Source organism: Camelus bactrianus, chromosome 6 (genome assembly GCF_048773025.1).
Source record: "Camelus bactrianus isolate YW-2024 breed Bactrian camel chromosome 6, ASM4877302v1, whole genome shotgun sequence".
In the NCBI taxonomy this organism is placed as follows: Eukaryota; Metazoa; Chordata; class Mammalia; order Artiodactyla; family Camelidae; genus Camelus; species Camelus bactrianus.
In genome coordinates this window covers 65067501-65075615 of record NC_133544.1, presented here as the reverse complement: position 1 = coordinate 65075615, position 8115 = coordinate 65067501, and the positions used below count along the sequence as shown (strand labels likewise).

General features: G+C 36.4%; 1 protein-coding gene across 2 annotated transcripts in view; it reads right to left on the bottom strand.

The window, feature by feature from the left end:
* Positions 1-4468: 4468 nt before the first annotated feature.
* Positions 4469-8115, bottom strand: part of TTC5 (tetratricopeptide repeat domain 5) — a 19260-nt gene continuing 15613 nt past the window's right edge. For both annotated transcript variants that reach the window (XR_006722792.2, XM_010949697.3), the window contains exon 10: positions 4469-8115. This exon is cut by the window's right edge and continues 220 nt beyond it. The gene's annotated coding sequence lies outside the window, so the exon portion shown is untranslated.

Sequence of the window (8115 nt, the reverse complement as noted above, 5' to 3'; positions counted from 1 at the left end):
ACTAAAATCCAAAACACTGACAATAACAGGTGTTGACAAGAATGTGGGGTAACAGAAACTTTCATTCATTAAGGTGAAAGCAGCATAGCCACTTTGGAAGACAGTTTCTCATAAATTGTGCATTTACCATATACCCAGCAATCATACACCTTAGTATTTACCCAAGTGATTTGAAAGCTTATGTCAATACGAAAATCTGTATAAAAATGTTTATAGCAGTTTTATTTATAGACAGTAAAAGCTGGAAGCAACTAAGATGTCCTTCAACAAGGGAATGGATAAACTGGTACATCCATACAATGGAACATTATTCAATGATAAAAATGAATGAGCTATTGAATCATGCAGCAACATGGATGATCTTAAATGCAGTTTAGAAAGTGCAAGAAGAACGACCCAAAAGGCTACATATTGTATGATTCCATGCATATAATTTTCTGGAAAAGGCAACAGTATAGGGACCAAAAATATATATATTAGTGATTACCAAGGGTGAGGGGGAGAGAAGTGGTAGACTGCAAAGGGAGTGCACAGGGGAACTTTTAGGGTGTAGGGACCGTTTTTATTGTACTGGGGTGGGTGGTAGATACATGACTCTATACACTTGTCAAAAGCTACAGAATGCACAATATCAAGAGTGAACCCTGATGTAATCTGAGGACTTTCGGTGATAATGATGTGTCAGTGTGAGTTCATTGACTATAACAAATGCACCCTTCTGATGCAGGATGTTGACAGTGAGGGAGGCATGCACGTGTGAGGGCAAACGGTAATTTGGAACTCCCTATCCTTTCCACTCAGTTTGCTGGGAACCCAAAACTGCTCTAAAAAATGGAAGTCTATTTTAAAAATACTTTTAATAAATGTAACCCAATGATTATTGTCAAAAACTGTACAACTAGTGTTTATTCTCCTTTGGGCAGTGACAAACAGAGGCAGACAAAAAAGTTTTCCACAGAGTTTTTGCTGTAGAGGAACAGACTGTGGACCAAATTGTCAAGGCTCATATTCCTTAAATGATCAGTTTTTTCACCTACTCCCGTCATTCACCAAGCCCATTTTGGACACTTCAACCAGAAATAATCTTTACCCTCCCTGCTAGCAGAAACAAAAAGCTTCAGGCCAAAACAGTAGTTGGCAGAGTCTAGAAGAGGCTGGCACTGTTTAAGCTGCCTTGGGGAAAGCAATGCCCAAAGGATCCCTATCCCCCCAGGCCTAATCCAAAGTCATAGTTGTTTTAACAGGTTAGAAAATAAACTAGAAAAAACAAAGTCATAACAGAAAAACCCAGTCCCCAGGCACCAGTTTAAGATTCTGCAGTAGCTCTGCTTTGGTTGATTAAAGCAGGAGTTGGAGGCCCCTGAGAGACAATTAGAAAAGAAAGCCAGGATGAGGGAGGGAGAAATGATTCCAGCAACTACCAATTAAAAGTAGATGGATCCACAGCACCAAGGGACCGTGATTCAAACTATTGCGTCAGCCAACTCCCTGAACATGAAGAGGGAGCAAAAGAGGGAGGGGTGAGGAAGGGAGGCAGAGGTGTCCCACAGTCTGGCAAGCTTCCACTTCTTATCCCAAGTGAATACGCACCTGACAATTAGGCACAAGTGGTGTTTCTTGATTAGCCATGCAGAACACGCCAAGACCATGCCATGTAAGGGGCAGGACCTATAGGCAGGGAAGCATGCCCAGTAGTCAGGCAGGGTGCTGCTGGCACAGCAGCCTTGCTTCCAGTTCGGAACTGCGCTTGTCAAGTCAGATCACATGTGACTCATTGTCCTTTGCGTAGAACAGTGTTATTTCCATCACCACCCTCCCCTCCATCCTGTACTTGGAAAATATCTGCTTCCTTGATTGTCACAAAATCCCTGTGGGTTTTCTCGGGTATGTATTAGTATTTCCATCTAGGAATTTTTAAAAGTTAATACTGAAGTTCAAGAGATCTGCCTAAGATCATACAGGCAGTATTATTTGTATATTTTAAGTGATATGCTTGTATCATAGAATAGAGTATCTCTCGAAGAAAATGGACTGGTTACTACAACAAAGGAACTAGGGGTCAGAAGTGGAAATGAAGGTTTCTTTCCTCTTACTTTTTTAGTAACTTTACAATTTTATGCTACTATGTTTATAACTTCCTGAAATTAAATGAAAAAGAAAGTTACAATTAGGGAACAGAAAACCACAATCCAGTTGTCTTCCCGACATATAATGCTGCCTCCCACCCTAGGTAAAAAGGACAGAGCAGTTTTCTTTCTCTTGTATCTTCTCACGTATTCCCCATTCCATCACCACCATCTACATATACATATACACATACAACTTTTCATGAGAATTTTCCCATGATTGCATGCTCTGTGCAATCTGCCAGGAGCTGAGAGTGCTGAGAACCAAGCAAGTGATAGGGAAATTGAAAATGTGATTCTGGCTTACAGGTAGAGTAATCCTAACAACACAATTTCATTTGGGGGAAAAAAAAAACCCACAGCATTTCTGTTCAAATATTTTGAGAGAATAGAAAAATTAGCTAGCACTTCAGCATGAAGGATCAATATTAGAAAGAATGAAGGCGGCCATCATTAAAAAGTCCACAAACAATAAATTCTGGAGAGGATGTGGAGAAAAGGGAACCTTCTTACATTGCTGGTAGGAACGCAGTTTGGTATAACCATTATAGAAAACAGCATGGAGTTTCCTCAAAAAATAAAAATAGACTTACCATATGGTCCAGCAATCCCACTCCTGAGCATATATCCAGAGGGAACTTTAATTTGAAAAGATATATGCACTCCAGTATTTACAGAAGCACTATTTACAATAGCCAAGACTTGGAAACAACCTAAATGTCCATTGACAGATGATAGGATAAAGAAGTTGTGGTATATTTATACAATGGAATACTTACCCAGCCATAAAAAAGAATAAAATAATGCCATTTGCAGCAACACGGATGGACCTGGAGATTGTCATGCTAAGTGAAGTAAGCCGGAAAGAGAAAGAAAAATACCGTATGATATCACTTATATGTGGAATCTAAATTGACTGGCTGGTGACTCCTAACTTTCACTTCTCCAGCTCTTCTGACAACTCCTTAAGGTCTAATTTGTATAATCCCTTATCCCATAACTCATAAAGGTTCTGCTCCTCTGATTGAACCATGAATGATACATTCCATCCTCCTGTTCCCTAATTCTGACCTCCATGCCCCATATTCTGATAAAGAATAGCATAATTTCCACTGTCCATCTGTCTGAAAGGCTGGAGATCAAGTTGACCTACAAGAGAAGCAACCACCAGAGCAGAAGTCCTGTTCTATAGGCTCTAGAAGCCAATACAGTAAAGTTTCATAATCATTAGTATTCTGCATACAAGGCATCAACACCCTCTATGTTAATCTATCTTGTATTCCTAACTCACCATCTATCTGGCCAGCCGTTTGTTATCAAGTCAGGCAATGTCTAACACTCACAGATGTATATAATAATGTCTAGAACTCAAAGATAAATATGAATTAGTGACTGTCCTTTAAGAGTTCAAACCATATAATCAAGTAATCATAATACAATATGTGCCACATAATATATGATGTACAAAGTGCTATATCATTTCCTAAACATATCTCCCTAATTTTTTTTTCTTTAATATAGTTTCCTCAGTCTTGGATGGCCTCTTTACATTCTACATCAAATTTATAAGTAGCTAACAAGTATTTTTATTAAAAGATGCTCAACGTCACAAATAAAGGAATGCAAATTTAAAACAATGAAGTGTCATGTTGCCTATCAGGTATAAAAACTATATCCCAGCTCATGAATAAGCACTCTTATAAAGAAGGTGAAAAAAGGATATTATGAAGATAAAAATTAAAACTAATGAAATAGGAAAAAATATACAAAAGATGAGGGTAAACAAAGTCAAGTTCTCTGAAGACTTGCAAGAGGCAAAAAGCTGAAGGAGAAGAGATAAGGTGCAAATAAACAACACCAGTAGAGAAAAAAGGAACCAAATTACTGATGCCAAAGAGAATAAAAAATTAGGGACATACTACGAATATTTAGAAGAGTAAATTTGAAAACGTAAATGAAATGGATAAATTACTAAAAAATTCAAAATATCAAAACTGAATCAAGAGAAAGCTTAAATAATTGAATGCAATAAACATTAAACAATTTAAATCAGTAGTTAATGTTTCCGTAAAGAAAATGCCAGTACTGATGATTTTACAGGAAACTTCTACCAAAAAAAGATAAGCTGATTTTATATAAACTTTTCAAATAAACATACAGGAGAAACATTCTACACATTGTATGAAGCTAGCATAAATTTAATACCAAAACTAGACTAGAACAGATTCAGAAACAGAGTATAGACTCATAAACTAATATCATTTGTGACCCACAGATATGAAATCCTAAATATTACACAAGTAATTCCAGCAATGTATAAAAAATTACATATCCTGGCCAAATAAGGTTTGTCCCAAGAATGCAAGTTTGGTTTATTAATGAAAAGTGGAGTACTCTAATCCACCACATTAACAGATTAAAAGAAAAAAAAAATCATCTGCCACCTCAACAAAAGCATCAGATAAAATGTAATGAACTTTTCATAATAAAAACTCAAACAGGCTTGATATCTGAAAGCAAGAATATGTAATAACCATACAACAAACATCTTACTTAATATTGAAATTTTGAAAATATTTCCTTTAAGTACAGGAACAAGACAATGATGCTTGCAATCATCACTTGTATTCAGCATACTAGAGATCCGAACTGCTGCAGAAAAGAAAACAAAATAAAAGGCAAAAAGACTGGAAAGGAAAATACAAAACAGTTGTTATTTATACACTGAAAATTCAAAGGAATCAAATTATTAGAATGAGAGAGTTCTAAAAAGGTCATAGCTACAAAAAAAATATGAAAAATAGCCAACTGTATATTCCCAAGCATAGTTAGCAAATGTAATTTTTAAAATTCTACTATTTACAATAGCATAAAAAACTATGAAGCATCTAGGAATAAATCTAATAAAAGATAAATAAGACTTTCAGAAAAAGTATACAATTACACTGAACAACCATGAAAACTTAAACAATGAAGAAAATTATGGATAAAATAGGTATAAATACATCTATTCTTCCTAAATTGATCTATAAATTCAATAGAATCCCAACCAAAATCCCAGAGGAGTTTTTCTTAAAAATTCAGAAACTGATTCTAAAATGTAAATGGGCCACTTGTTAAGAACAACATGGCCCACTGTTATTCTGATTGGATACTGACTTTTCATAAAACTATAAGACAATATGGTATTGGAATAGAAATTAAAAAATAGACCAGAATAGGTCAGATCAAAAGAGTTCAGAAACAGACCTACATACTGTATATGGCAAGTTGGTGTAAGATAAATGGGGCTTTAAAGATTAGTGGGTAAAGGATGAATCTTTAATAAAAGGTGCTGGGCCAATTAATTACTCATGAAAAAAAAATTATATACCTACATCACCACATAAAGAAAGTCCATAATGAAAGAAAAGGGCAAAATGATAATTCATAAAACAATAGAGGGGAAATGTCTTTGACTTCAGGATAGGGAGGACTTCTTAATACACAAATAGCACTAACCATAAAAGAAAATATTGATAAATTCAATAACACTGAAATTAAGTTCAGTTTTGTTCAACAAAAGATCCAATACAGAGAGTTAAAAAAAAGACAAGCTAAAAACTCTTAAGATGTTTGCAGTACATAAAATGACAAAAGATTACCACAGGAGATAAATAAATCCTACAAATCAATCTGAAATCCAATACAGAAGTGGGCAAAGGCACGAATAGGCATTGTATCATGAGAAAATATTAGTGGCTTGTTAAATATGTGGGAAGATGCTCAAACCCATTAACAGTGAGAGAAATGCTCATTAAGGCTACAGGGGAATATCACTCAAACCTCCTATATTTGGGAACCCTAGAACGTAAGACAACATAGATGAGGATGCGGAACACACTGACAGAAGAGACATAAATTGGTACAACCACTTTGGAAAGGTTTGCTGTTTCTCAAAAAAGTTGAGCACATGTAACTCCAGCAATTCTATTCTTGTGCCTATACTCTGAAACACTGGTTCTCACACATTAGTATGCATCAAAATTGCCTGGAGGATTTGTTAAACACAGATTGCTAAACTCTTCCCCAGAATTTCTAATTCGGGGACAGAGACCTGAGCATTTGCATTTCTAAGAAGCTTCAGGTGACACTGATGCTCTTGGTCTAGGAGCACTGTTAGAGAACCACTGCTATAAAAGGAACTCTTGCACTTACATATTAGGACATGTACAGAATATTAATAATGTACTGCCTTAATAGCAAAAAAAAAAAAAAAAAAACCCAAATGTCCTTTAACAGTAGGATGAATACACTGTAGCATAATCATACAATGAGATATATTTGTAAACAAAAATGAAATGAGATCATGGAGAGGCACACAGGGCTTCTGAGATACTAGTGATGTTCTAGTTTTTAAGCCAGGTGGACATTTTCACAGGTATATTCTAATTACTCTTTAATCTGTACATACATACTTTGTATTCTCATTTGTACATATATTTCATCATAAAATCTTTTAAGCTCTGCTGCTACCACCTACTGGCCGTCTTTCTATTGTTTGGCTCAACATAAACATGTCAGATTGTCTCAGGACTTGAGTAAAAGGGGAACAGTTATTGGATTGCCTCTCTACTGATTCTAACATACACACCCCATCACACCCCTCCTCCCCAATTGCTTTCAACCATTTCTCAAGTTATTTTACATCCTTTCAAGTTCTTGATCATACTTCCATGACTCTAGGCCTCAAAATCAACAACCAGAACTAAATACAAGGTTCCACATGTGTTGTGACAAACACAGTATTAAAAACTCTCTCTGGCTAGCAGATTCATTGGTATAGTCCAAAAAGTGCTGCAACTGTATCATACTGGTTACTCATACTGACTTTATCCTGTCTACTAAATTCCAATAATATTTCAGGCATGATGTTGAAGATACACCTCAAACAGTTGGCCTTTCTGGACCAAAAGAATAGACTTTAAAAGATAGACTGATGCTTATTCTATCATCCATTCTCTGTGGAGTTCTCTGCATTTTACATTCTTCACAAATTGAATGAGTCATCAATGATATTCAGGTCACTGATCAACAGTTGAACAGGACTGGACCAAGGACAAAGACCTGAGCCATATCACTAGAAGTCTTCCAAATCAATCTGTATCCATTAATGTACTCTCTGGTTATAACCATTCAGGTTGGTTAATAATCCCTTCCACACATTTTTCCCATTTTTCCACAGGATGTTAAAAGAAACTGTTATAAAATGTATCATTAGAATCAAAAGAGTATCTAGCTCTCTCTGGTCTCTCAGCCCAGAAACACTATTAGAAGAGTGCTGCTGTCCTCTTGGCCTATGATAAGGGCCACCCTTCGGGATGAGAGAATGGGGAAATGGAAGGAAGCTGGTTCCCAACAATTTTGTGAAGCTGCCATTCCTGCCCTGGGCTGCCTATTGCCAGAAATCTTTTAGCTGGGAGAGAAATAAACTACTTTGTATAAAGAAATAAAGGCAGGGAGGGGGTACTACTATAATAGATTAAAGGGATCCTAAAACCAAGAGTCCAAGCCTGGAGAGAATGAAACAGGCCAAACTACACAGTATTATTTTTTTTCCAAACAAATTTAATTCTGTTCCAGCCCCAAAGGAGGGGAAGGACCTAAATTTTAAAAATAAAAATAAAATAAAATTGCTCAAAAACTAAGCCATTAAAAAATTAAGCCCCCTCGCTTAGCAATAAATACTGAAATGATATATACACACGAGGCTCAGGAAGGAGGCAAGAACAGGAACCTTGGGGACTCTGTCCCATGGCAAGGTCCCAACACTTCTACCAATTTCCATGCTCTTTGTCTAAAACACAGAAGAGCAATAAAAGAGGCAGGAGAGATATAACAGGGAAGCGTGTGGCCCCAGAGAGAGGTGAACATAACAACAGAGAAGAAGGGACACATCGTGTCTTACAAGGCAGAGGAAGGGAAAGTCATCATCTAAAACATCCCCCCA